General features: G+C 36.0%; 1 protein-coding gene across 1 annotated transcript in view; it reads right to left on the reverse strand.

The window, feature by feature from the left end:
* Window positions 1-14,353, reverse strand: part of LOC123541134 (toll-like receptor 1) — a 161,492-nt gene that overhangs the window by 90,577 nt on the left and 56,562 nt on the right. The gene's annotated exons all lie outside the window — the stretch shown is intronic.

A 14,353-nucleotide genomic window follows, 5' to 3' on the forward strand; every position in this document is an offset into this window, starting at 1 on the left:
CATTTCATTATTCTTTGTATGGATTTAATTAGTGGCTGCAATGGTAATAATAATCCCATTCAGCACAAGTGTATTCAAATGGATTAAATATTCTTTGTATGGATTTAATTAGTGGCTGCATTGGTAATAATAATCCCATTCAGCCTTGGTGTATCGAAATGGATTTATTTGTGGGCTTCATTTTCAGATATGAAAATTTGTGCCATTTATTAAAATCATATGTTGTATAATTAGATGCTCTTGGCACACAGGACTTAAAACTTTGGTAGAGACGACTACCATAGCCATATAAAATCCAACATTGTGCCTATTCCCTTTTTTTTTCTAATTAATTTAAATAAATTAAAGGCACCAGGACTTACATTAGTAAATGGTAAAGACGACTACCATATCAATGAAACTAATCAAAATTGTGCCTATTTCTATCATCATACTGTGTTAATGTTAAAATAAATAAAGGCACCAGGACTTAGTGTGAGTGAAATAAACATTGTGTGAAAGTGCTTACAAAAATATATTCACCTTATAGATGAACTGAATTCAACACTGGATTTTATTTTACATGTGTTTTACTAGGACAGTTGGCGATTTTTTTTACACTTTTAATGTTTCATACATACATAGTATAATAGTCATTTTACATGTATACTACTTTGAGAAGTATTTAGTCACATAGTTCTTCCGAACTATAATCATGAGTTTTATTAAAACACAAAGTATAGCATGTTTGCTACTATTCATGACACTTAATCATTTATATTGAGGAGCAATTTCAGTGATAATATAGTTTAGGTATTCATATTCTTATGTACCTTCTTCATAGTATTTGAGAGCAAGAGTCTGGCTCAGTAGTCACTTATATTTTAATGTTAAAACTTAATTGGGGACAATTAAGAAGCTAAGGGTGGGGGAGTGTTGTAAATTTAGCAGCTAGTCTTATTAAAGTTGATTTATTAATTGATTCTACTGATGTGAAACTTTGACCTCTGCTACTAGAGATGTCATTCACCAGTTACCCTCATAAATTGCTTGGGACTGGATGTGTATCATTTTATCAGGGTATGTTGTCATCATGTACCATCGTAAACATGTCTGATCTGTTAGAGTTAGAGGTTGCTCCATATTTGGGATGGTACCATCAGTCAACGGTTATCCTCATAAATATTAGGGGTAATCTTTGTCTTTCATCACTATGATACACTCCAAATATGGGAGGGTACCTGCTTTTGTATATAAGCCTAGGTCAGAACTTGGGAGGGGGATTTCTTTACTTTTGGCTCGGACTTTGAAAATGACAGATCATAGAAACAAGAAATGAAATATTTTACAGTTATAATAATAAGTGACTTTAGACCAGAGGAATGAGAGAAATTATAATTTTGATGACTTATTTCCATCACATGACAAAATCTCATAATAAACTAGCATTGAAAATTGGAATAAAGCGTATTTTATCAATGGAGTATAAACCCCCACACCCGAACTTACGTTTTTCAACAGTATGAACAGTTTGCAATCATACGCGCAGATCTTGATGATAGTAATTATACCTTCAGTTGTCACATATTTAAAGTAACCGTGGGATATATCCGGTTATTTTCACAATAAAGATATATTTTGTTATTTGAGTGAAAAATAGTATACCTTTTCACTGGTAGGAAATTACAAAATGGGTAGAATTCGCTAACAACCATTATTTGTAAGATCAAGATGAAAAAGCATACTTACTTCTTGAAAATATTGCATGTGCATGCCGTTCACCGCTCAGTTAAAAAAAAACTTCGTTCACGAATATCATTATATTCAATATTAGTTCTCTTCAATAACTCCAAGTATCAAGTTATTATCTTAATGATGAATTTCGTTTTTATGGTTTAACGTCACACCGACACAAGTATAGTTGTCGCTCCTTGCATTATTTCATCACGAGTGGGTACCTGGGTAGAACCACCGACCGGCCGGGTGGCTTTCTCGCATGAAGAATTCAATACTGTGAGGGAGTGTAGACCAAATACGATGAATGATGAATGATTTGAATCCAACGACCTTTACCACGCGGCTACAGATGCTCCTCCCACTGATGAAGAGTTGAACTCAAAGTCGTAACGAAATTATGACGTACTTCACTGCATCTATTCCATGGTCTTTAAACATTGGCTCCCTCTCTTTGTTGGAGGCCAGTTGAAAACTGATACTTCAAAAATGGCGCTAAAGACCGGAACTACAAGGGAAAAGTCGGACAATGTAGTTCCATTCGGAATAGTCATACTTGTAATTTATGCAGATCAATTTGTACTGCAAAAGCATATGTTGACGTATATAGACTTTGGGAAATTGGGAAATAGGACCGGTTTAAACCGAAAGTGGACTTCTGTCTACATATTTCGCCCTAATTTACATATAATAAATATTTTAAAGTCATCGAAATATCTCGTTAACAAAAATGTCCTCTTACTATTTAACCTGAGTGATTTTTGACGGGATTCATGTGTTTTGTTTTAACAAGAGGAAGAGTCACTGCTGCAGAGGCGGCGATAAAAGCCGGATTTGGAACACATCTTATTTCGGATTATTTATGTTAGGAAAATTGCCCATTCGACAAGAGTTTTCACGGAAAAAAAATGAGTAGTGCAACCTATTTGGCAATCAATATGATAATAAACTTGAAAATACCCCCATCATTTTCAATATCGATTTTTTGTTTGTTTGTTTTTTGGTGTTTTTTAACTAGGGCTGGGACGATTTTAAAATTTTGAAACCGGTTAATCATTTGTATGAAATCGAACCAAACCGGTTAATCGGCCACCCATACTGAAGAATTGGGCAAAAATCGATTCTATTATCTTTCCTTGTTTATTGAGATCAACGCTATACATTGTTGTCTCCCTTCGACCGTCTAGCTAAATGTCGATCACTATCGGATATTTTAGCGAGTGTGGCAGATCGTTATGGTTCGGCTATCTCCGCTTATCGTATCACGGGAGGTGCTGATCATAAAAAAACAAGAATTATAGATTAGAGATCTACTGTAAAAACCTAGTGGGAAGGGTGATTTATTTTACACCAATTTTAAGTACCGGTATGATATTGAAAATGCTGTTTTCTTTCCTGACGACTGTATCAAGGTACTCCAAGCAGCTGAATACATTAGGAACTAACGGACTTTATTCTTGACAAACAGTGTGATAATTGATAAGTCATATTTTTGTGTATTATTTTTATGTGTATATCACGACAGGCAAATCCGAGACTATTTACTATGTTCAATGTGTTTTAGCGGAAATATACTGCGGGTCAAGGTACTAGCCAACGAAATGTGTAAAGATGAAGTACGATTCGTGATGTTTATTGTTTGAGAGCGATTAGCGGTTTTGCAAAATTGAAACCGGTTTCACCTAGTAATCGAATCGGAATCGATTAACCGAGTAATCGTCCCAGTCCTATTTTTAACGAAATATGCTAAGTCTTATTGATGGACTTGTAAATAGTCAAATTTTACGTAGGAAATACTTATAAAGTAACTATGGCTAAATATCATTAATATGTTTTAAAGATAACAGTGATTTACATTTTTGTTATACAAAAAACAGTTAAAGAGATATTAATAAAATAATCATTTCCAACGAAGGTCGGGCCAACAACAGTTAATAAGATAAATATTAACTCAGTATGACTCTTGTATACAAATGTATGGCAATAGAACGACATACCAATGGACATAGACAATGTTAAAACTGAGTGTAATAGATAAAAATTCACATATTTATTCCCCCTTTACTCCCCCACTTCTATAGTGCATTCAAGTTTTACTTACTCTTTCTTTCCCCTGTGGGGACGCTAAAAGATACAACTTCGTCGAAAATACAATTGATGTGCAATGATACAAAACTGACGCTAAATGATACAGATCAAATTTCTTATTTCTGACTTAAAAAAAATCTATGAACAAACGCTACACGTGTTGTTGTTGATTTTTCTTGTTTATTATTTTTGACTTCCAACTCTTGACTTTCGACATCCACACTTCTGACATCCGGCTTCTGCACTTCTAATTTCTAACTTCCTAACTTCCGGCTCCCAATTTTCTTTTTTTTTCTTACTTCTAAACTAAGAAGTAAGAGTAAGAAGTATGAAAGTTTGAAGTCAAAAGTAAGACAGTTAGAAATCAGAAGTGTGGAAGTCGGAGGTAAGAATTTTGGAAATTAGAAAGAGGAAGTAAAGTCAGAAAGTTGGCAGTGAAAAGTGTAAAGGAAAGGAGTCAAAAGTTACCGAAGTTAAGTGTCCCTCAAGGGCTTTCGTATAAATATTCTATTAGTCAGTTCCATAAATAAGGACGAAACCTACAGTCAAAATATCGACTAAACTTATGTATATACATACTATAACACTTATTTTAAATAATGGCATCTTGAATTATTGTAATAAAGGAAAATAAAGAAAACATATTTAAAATTGTGATTTGCTGGTTTACCTAATACTTAATTATTCCATCATTCCTTACATAAAACACCGGTCCATAGTCTGTGCTATTGACAGGCCCCTAGTTCATGTTAATGAAATAAAAAAAAAATATATTTTGATGTCATGTAATACAACACTTATCAGTCAATATTAAAAACATTTGGTTCTCCATATTTCGGACTTCGGGTGAAAGTTTGTACTATTACGCAGAGCCTTTCAGCGGAATCCCTTAGTCATTTTTTAAATTTGTTGATGCCTATTGAATAGTTTAAGGGTAGATGCAGTGTATATTCAAGTACATTAACTTTGAAGTTTTATTGTTAATCAAAAACCTCTGCTAAAGCTGTTTTATTATCCGCATTGAAATTCGAATAGAATTACAAGAAAAAGCAGTCTATCATTTCCGAAAGATTGAACGTATATGAAATCAACCCATTGCATTAAGAATGTTTAATCCTCGGATTTATCTTTTGTTTTCTATGGTTTTACAAAATGCCGCAGTCAAAACTAAACATGTGTAATGAAAAGTTTTTCTGGTCCTGGACCAGCAGTTATAAGAAAAAACATCTTTACATCAAGTATCGCATAAAATTCGCAGCAGAACGAAAAACATAAATTAAATGAGCGTACACGAAATTGCTAACGGACGGACGGACACCGAGGGTAAAACATAATACATCCCTTCGGGTGTATAAAAGGTTCAAAATAAGCTATTTATATTAACATAAAAGGGAAGTAATTAAAAAAATATTGTAAATGAACATAAAAGGGATCTGCCAAATAAAAACAGAAGCACTGCAGGGCAGAGCAATATATACATAGCAAAATCATATATGACCTTTGACCCCTAAGTGTGACCTTTACCTTAAAGCGAGTCATTCAAAACATGCGCTCTGCACGTCGTCTGGTGTGATGCACATCTGTGCCAAGTTTCTTTGAGATCCCCCAAGCAGTTCAAGAGTTACAGAGCGGACACGAAACAAACTGATATGACCTTTGACCTCCAAATGTGATTTTGACCTTGAAGCTAGACACCCAAAACATGTTTCTGCTCGGCAAGGAGCCTCGTTACCGCCTAAACAGCTACCCTCGAGGCCGGAATTTCCCATCTGCATCTACAACCAGTGAAAAAACCTTAGGCCTAAAACAATTCTCTGTTTCCGGAAACATGTTCAGAAAAATTAGAGTAGGTAAGTCGGAATTCTTTTAATTTTTTTTTAATTAAGGGAGACTCTTCGGAAATTGTTTTTGTGTCAAAAAATGAATACAAATAAGGGGATTATGCCTTTAGAGCACCGGGAAGTTGATTTCTAACATCACTGACCATGCTTAAAGCATAAAAAGTGCAGTTTGGCAACTTTTTGTCAAAAAATTAAAAAAAAAAATATCTCCAAGGCCATAAAAACATTTAGGGTCGGGCCAAAAATTAGGATAGGTCGGGATACCGGAAACAAACATTTTTTACGCCTTATAGTCTTTGTCAAAAGTTCAAACTGTAGCAAAAATTTCGAGAAGATGATACAAATTGCTTCAGAATCAGTCATTCATAAAAATTAAAGTGATTTGTTAAAACCTATTGTTCTTTTGTCAGTTACTTTCCATTTTGTAAATTATATGTTTGAAAGCAACACATCATTCATAACAGCTAACCAACAAGGGAGTGAATATGCTATATAAGGTAACATTAAAGTGAAAATATCGTAAGTCACATCTTAAAATCAAGACGTGCAGAATGTGATTCTTGTAACACTTCTGCTTCAAATTGTGTGCAGTTCATATTGTTCAGACATTTTTTCTTGCACACCGGACTGGCGTTTCCGTTTTTTCACCCATGCAGTGTAATGAAGTATTTCGACCCCAATAGAATAACGACCCCCCGGTCATTATTCGATAGAAAATGTGACTCCTTTCCTGTAAAATATTGACTCCCCTTATAAAAAACTGACTCCTTTTGAAAACTCTATAGAATAACGACCCCCGGTCATTATTCTATAGAAAAACTGACCCCTCCAAGTAAAATACTGACTCCCTAAAGATGACTCCCTTCGAATCTCATAGAATAACGACCCCGGTTATTATTCTATAGAAAAAGTGACTCCTTCCATGAATAATACTCACTGCCGAAATTACTACATTCGAACTCTCATACAATATCGATTCACGGACATTATTCTATTTAAAAAAAGTTACTCTTTCCGTGTAAAACACCGGCTCCTAAAAAGACTTTCGACGATAATATCTATTAAAAAAGTGATCCCCACCAAACCTAACGGACAATTTTACTAGATCTACAACTCTAATACCCTCCATTGCCAATAGTTAACATTTTGATTGTACTACTACTACTGGTGCCGCTACTTCTATTGCTATTACTACATGTACTTCTTCTTCTTCTACTACTACTACTACTTCTACTACTACTACTACAACTGCTACTACTGATACTACTATACCTGCTTCCACTAATACGTCTTGTACATCTACCTCTTCTTCTCCTGCTGCTGTTGTTGTTCTGTCACTTATTCCTCTGCTGCTGCTGCTGCTGCTGCAACTGCCACTACCACTGCCACTACTACTACTACTACTACTACTACTGCTACTACTTTCTATTGTTGCCGCTACCGTACTTTACTGCCACTGCTAAATATTGCAACTTCTATTAATACTAAGTTCTATGCTAGTAGTTTCTTGTGCAGTTTTCATCTGAATAATTACTTCATACCGAAGTTTACAGGGATTATTGACACTGGTGTGTTTTGTGAACGTATTGTGAATTGTTATTTTCCTGAAAAAAAATGTATACACTAAGATACAGTGTCTAGAAATAGAATCCCTTTTCCCGTTGCGGAATGCTCTGATTTCTGTGTCAAGTGATGGTATCTGGGGCTAATGGTCAAACGGAAGGACGGACGGACGGACAAGGGCAAATCTATATGCCCCCCTCCCCCGAGTGGGGGCATATAATGCAGCAATTAGGCCTTAGATACATGAGTTATCACTAAATTTGACCAAATGACCGGGGGTCGTTTTTTTATGGGAGTCAATATTCTTCGTGAGGTTCAGTTTACTTCACGTGGGGGAGTCATAGTACTATGATCTGGAGATCATAATACTATGACCGGGGGTCACTTTTTCTATAGAATAATGACCGGGGGGTCATTATTCTATGGGGGTCGAAATACTTTATTACCGGCAAAACCTATCTGGCACCCCCCCCCCCCCCCCCCCCCCCCCACCATATTAGATGACTTTCGTGCTGTTAATGACAACAAGTGGTTCGTGCACTGATAATATATTGTTTATGTAAAATGCGAAAAAAAGCAGGTACCTTGATAGTTTCTCTCCGTTCCTTATAGTATATTTCTCGATTCAAAATACGTTAGTTTACCGTAAGAACAGAACGTTAAGCTACTAACGATAAAACTAAAATTGAACTTTGTTATTGTGCGTAACGCAAAACTTCAGGACGTCACTTCTGCTTACGGGCGTTAATTTTCCGCGCTTTGTGTTTACTATAAGAAAGAGTTCTACAAAGAAAGTAATTCTACATGTTATTTGTAAAACACTATGCAAGAAAAAAATCTGCCAGAATAAAAAGCTAACATGTATACGACATGCAAGAAAAAAAATCAGTCATGTGTTTATGAATCGGATGGAAATATCCGTCCCTCGGCCACCTGCGCATGGGCGGTAATTCGGCAAGCCTCATTACCGCCCAATGCACAGGTGCCCTCGGGACGGATATTTCTATCCATTTCGTAAACACATGGCAGATATTATTATTCTCACTTATCGGATAGAAAAAATCTCTATTATTAGAAGTGCTGGAAAATCTTATCTCACATGGGTTACACTTTCTTATTCTTACGCCTTAAGTCAAGGGAGGTAGATAAATGTAAAATGACGAGATCGTATGAGTGCTTCCCTTGGCGAGTACAAAAATAACGCTAGTGTCAAAAATTGTAAAAAAATCGTGATTCTCGGTCGGGGACACTTTTCAAGTGGGATCAAATGGCGAGAAAGGCATAATAACGGACATCGTTCACTCTCTAGGAACTTACTGCATGTACAAAGTGCAATTACTCAATGATGGACAAATCATCACGGTGGCAAAACATGAACTGGTGAAGGGTTTACCAGACCATTTATTTAACTTTGATAAACAAACAAACAAACAAACAAAAGTATTGCTACAGATACATTGTCAAGCGATGAAGTCTACACAAAATGTTCTAGTTCCACAGTTCAGATAAATGAATCAGATGTATTTGAAAATTCGATCATGGACGATAGTGATTCTACAGAGCCCAAACAACCTGTTCTCCTTTGTTGACAACTCAACCTTGCAATCCTCTGAAACTTAAAGCTGGGAGACAGTAAATGTATTAGATATAACCGCGCAATACCATGAACGGAATGGAAATTTTGAAATTAGATTTCAACATGAATGTTTCAAGTCCCTATCTAAGCTTACAGAACTTCGTTTCCACGGCGACAGAATAACACTCTTTAGTGCAAATGCACTCGCAAGCAATGTAAATTTAAACTTGCTTGAATTTTCGTCGTGTCCAAGGATGGAATTTCAATATTTCTTTAACTCCCTTCTAGACATAGACATAAAGATAGACAAACTAACATTTAGTCGTATATCAGGCGGAAGTAGTGACTATTGCAAAATTAATGACCAGTTTATCAAGATGATAGAAAAACGCAGGGTCACGAACTTAAATCGAAGTGACTCTGACGTACTTGTTCAAAGCATCTCAGATTTGCCAGAAGTTCCTATCCCTGGAGCGTTGACCTTTCTAAAGTTTCCTTCTGTTTCCTTGCTATGAATATGGATTTGAGAAGTATTTTCAAAACATACGATAAACTCTCGGATGGTCTTATTTCTTTAGATATTTCTGAAATTCCGCTGGAGCGCTTCATCCCAACAGCTAATATATTTGAAGCAAGAAATATCTCTCATTGCGCTCAACTAGACTACCAGTTCATCAAATTCTTTTTTAAAATTGAAAATGTGTATGCAATTTTCAAGTCAAACAGTTATTATTGACAACGTTTACATAAACATTTCAACGTGTTCGGTGAAGTTAAAAAACATTACAGTTTAGACGAAACCGTACTAAACATTTTAGTATGACACTTTACTTACCTACACAAAACAACGTTACCAAGGTCGATATATCATTCAACGAAATTACATATCTTTCTTCATATGCATTCAATACTGCAACATCTTTATTGACATTGAATCTGGACAAAAACAAGTTAGGACAAATGGAAAATCTATCAGAATTTGGCAAACTACTTCGTGACTTAACCTCGTTGAAATATTTTAGAATTGCTGGAAACGGAATTTCAAACTTACCTTTTTTTAGAGATAACTCGCATTTACAAGACATAGACTTGTCAGAAAATATATTTGAGACAATTACATTCAGCGTAACCAATTTGCACTATTTACTTGTGCTAAATTTAAGTTTTAATCGTATACATTTCTTTGAGGGAAAATCACTTGAAAATGTTCAGATATATTTAACACGCAATGACGAAAATAAAGTTTTTCTAGACTTTTTCGGAAACCCAATTGAATGTAGTAGTAAAAGTGTTGATTTTACAGAATGGGTAATAGCTGACTTACAACCGCATTTGAAACATAGGTACATGTGTGACATGGAAGGTGAAGCAGTTGAAATCGGTGACGATTCCTTGCGACATTCGAAATTTCTATGTTACCGCACCGGTATTATTGTAGCAAGTACTATTTTTGCTGTAGTCATATTGTCAGGCTCTTTTTGCTGAGGAAATACGTGTCTAAAAGGAAAGAGATGCGAAGAGAAAACGATGCTCAGAAGTTTTTCCTTAAGCAGTTCTTAAAGGGGAATTTGCAGGAACAATATCTTTGTCAGATCTCATATGCAAGTGAAGATGAAATCTGTGTTTTAGACACCATAAATCCTAATTTGAAACGCGCTTTAAACAAACATGCTGCAATTGAGCGTGATTGTATTTGTCTCGGAGACACGCATTTCAATTTGGGCCGTCCTATTGTTGACGAAATCCTAAGGTGTATTTCTGAGTCATGTGTTATGATTTATGTGATCTCTAACAATTTCTGTCGGAGTCAGTGGTGTGAAATGGAATTGCGGGAAGCATACAATGTATGAATTCAACAAACCAATTATATTGATTTTGAAAGAGGAAGTACCAGAAAATAAAATGTCACCCCTGTTGGCGGCCATATTTAACCGGTATACCAGAGAAAAACTTGTCATCAAAGATGGACAATATAAGCTTATCCCAGACTGGAAATCTCTATGTGAGTCAATTATCAAATTAACATCAAACAGTTATATTGCCAAGCTAGATGATCAAAAGCGACAGAATAGCACAAAGCAGGAGGATGCAACCCATGTTTAAACGTCATTTACATTGTTTTGTGTAATTGCATTTCGTTCATGCTATATATGCTGTATTTTTCATTTTGATGTTGTGCTGAAATACAGTAGAACTAGGTGTAGTGATTATTTGGAAGAAAGAAACTTTTAAAATAATGTAACCTTCAAAGTATTTCAGACATTTGAATGACGGTTTAACGTAACGTAACGCAACGTTTCGAGAATAAGTACACTTTGTCTTTAGCTTTTGTATACTTCAAAGACGCACAGAAAGAAATATAAATCACGATTTGCAATCTCTCTACTTATTTCACAGCAAAATTGACGAGATTGTGGCCTTAAAGTCAGAAATCATGCTTCTTCTAAAACTGTCACGTACACGAACCACACACCTGGTGATCATATTTCAACGATGTTAACGTCGTCGTGACTTCATCGAAATGCTTCCTTTCAAATTTGCGTTATTTTATATTTGTAAATTTCTTTTATTATTTTTGATCAAAAATACTTTAGTAAAAGTAAAATTCGTTTGGTTAGAATACTGAAAACAGTAAGAACTCTTATGCCAATTCATAAAGGGTGCACATCCTGAGTAGTTGGTCAAATATTTACGTCAGCGTTGAATCACGGATATTTATTCACCATCGACCTTCGCTGACTTCTAGAAATTCTGGGTCATTTGCTGTGACAGAACGAAATAACGAAATGGCAGAAATCAGCCACCATAGTCATCAGCTAAATATTTTCAGTTTTTCTAAGAATTGCTTTCATTGTTATCTTTTGGGAAGCGGGTCTCTGTTTGAAGAAAAATATCTCTGTAGTTTTGTAACGAGTCCATGAAAGGCCGATGTGCCATGCTTATATCGCAACGCTAAAATGTCGAGCTCATGAGATAAGATGTTACAAGCATGATCAAAAATAAAGGCATGTCCTAAACATATCACCGTAAAGACAAGATAAGATGAGTTTAATTATTATTTTTTTTGTTGCTAAAAGTAAGGTAAAATCATATAAAACTTTTCATTACAACCACGGACTCGATATCAAAAATCAAGTTAGTTTTTCTTGATAGGCTTTAAGCAGAAGTCAGTTGTACTTGCATTCTGTTATTCGGCTCTTGATGCATCTGGTCCCTGAGCGACGGCTAGGTAAAGTTATGCGAGGTCAACTTGTTAAAATTTGTTAAAATTGTGAGTTTGGTAAGTGATAAAACAATAAACACAGTAAATATGTACCGTCAGTTTTACCTTAGGTCATGTATCAACTAGCTTTATGTTTTTTCACAACATGTAACGAGGGGCATTAACTGTCTAACCTTGGGAAAATTACTGGCATTCACCTACAGTCTTGAACATTTTTCCAAAACGAAATCGGCTTTGCTGGTGTCTGGTCCCAGGTGCATGGCTAGGAAAAGTTAGGTGAGGTTAGTTGAGGTTAGGGTTAGGGCTTGTCTGTTTTACAAACTTAAGGCTACTGACTGATCCGCATTGAGCAAATTACATCAGTCTTGTTCGTTAAAATACAACAAGGCAAATATTCAAGTTGATGTACTTTTATTGCGGTTACGAGTGCCAATCGCTGCATAAATGTCCCCGAAACACTTTGCATTTCGTCTAGGCGTTTCGTTGAACCGAAATGGTGGCATCGGTCTGAAATTCTGCTTTGCATCTACTTCTGTGCTAAATCTATCAACAATGCCATGATCCACAAATGATAAGAGTAAAAGCCCATTGAAGACGATCCAGTTTGCCATCTCACTTCTTAGAACAAAGTTTACGAATTCGTCTTTCCATGTGTCTACATAATAATAGTCTAGTAGAACAAGTAGAATTCTAGTATCAATCCTTGACACAACAATATCAAAGTTCACCACTGGATTCGACAAGTCCACTACGAACTGTTTGTGATATTGCTCAATGTCCCCTTCTTTCAGAAATCCGTCAAGTTGCTCTCGCAGGTACTGTTCATGACATTCCCCGAGCGACAATATCTTCTCTGTCTTATTGTATATATCGTTGTGCGTTAACAGCATGTCGAGAGTTTGAGACCTCTGTCTCAGTGTTTCGATGCTGATGATATTCGCAAGCATCTTGTAGAATCGATGAGTTGTAGGAAAGTTTGTATGCGTGTTTACGGTATGATAACATTCGACAGAATAAAGCTCAAGTGTCGATTTCCTCGGTACTGCACCAAAAAATAACTTTTTTCAATCAATCTGCTTTCTGATTGGTCAGTACAAAGTAGGCGTGGTTTAAATGACACATTCTGATTGGTCAAAACGATTTTTGCAAGATATAGTGTGTGCAGATGCTGTCTTATTGTCATTCTGCATCAGACAAATGAACAGTTCAGTCGCGAATTTACTTAGCTCATTGATGATGAAGAGTTATCATCAAGCAGTTGAAACTTTCGTCGAGTACAAGCGAAGAGGCTTAGTACGAAGGGCCCAGCACTTGATTCAAAACATTGATAACGTCGTAACTTGCATCAACTGCGATCGTGGACGAGATCCTTCCTTGTTCAAGACTAGCATGTCGACGCTATCTAAACTGAATTTATGGGAGGATGAAATTAGAGCGGCAACGAACGACAAGGATATGCCGGACATCATATTTGCTGCGAGGTTCCTCTTGGAGAACCAAACCATGCTGAGTTGAAACTTTAAACTTTAACTTGATACTTGTACTTGATTTGACTTGTTGAAATGACCATGTAACATTTTAGATAAGGTTTAAGTGACGTTCGTTTTTCTCTCTGTTTCAGACAACATCGACCGAGCGAAGAAACAGTTGCTTCCGACAGATACTATCGCGATAGACAGTGACGATGAGGAAGAGCTACCAGATATCATTGGTCCGACTCTGACGCCAACACCTAGTTTGAAATCAAAAGGTCCTGGAAAAGGCATCAGAGGACTGCATAAGTTGAAACCATATACAAAACATTCATCAACGGTTACAAATGCAAGCAGCACCAGCGATACATTGTCCGAAACGGCTTGGGAAAAGAGGGAAAATGAGCTGCTGGTGGCTCATCAGAGAGAACTGTCTACAGCTAAGCAAGAAGCAAGAGATGAAGTGTTATTATGCATTATATGTCTGTCAAACCAGAAAGATCACACACTAGTGCCTTGTGGTCACACCTTTTGCAAAGACTGTGTTGATAAGATAAAAGTTAAGGGCAAGTGCTGCTTTTGCAATGTAAAAATAGGATCGAGTGTAAAAATGAGACTGACAGACTAAAGTATTAGCTGATGTTATTCCTTTGCCATAGCATGATGACAATATAATACAAAAAAAAATTACTCTGCTTTGTTTTTATTTATCTGAATTCAGGTTTAACCACAACACTTATCATGATACTATGCTGAGACTAATAAATTTGATCTCAGAGTAGACAATTGACCATCTGCTTGAATTTAGTGAAAAGATACATTATGAAAAACCAAATGCATTTATCAGTTCATGCTGGATATTTGTATGCTTTAACAG

Source organism: Mercenaria mercenaria, chromosome 1 (assembly GCF_021730395.1).
Source record: "Mercenaria mercenaria strain notata chromosome 1, MADL_Memer_1, whole genome shotgun sequence".
NCBI lineage: Eukaryota > Metazoa > Mollusca > Bivalvia > Venerida > Veneridae > Mercenaria > Mercenaria mercenaria.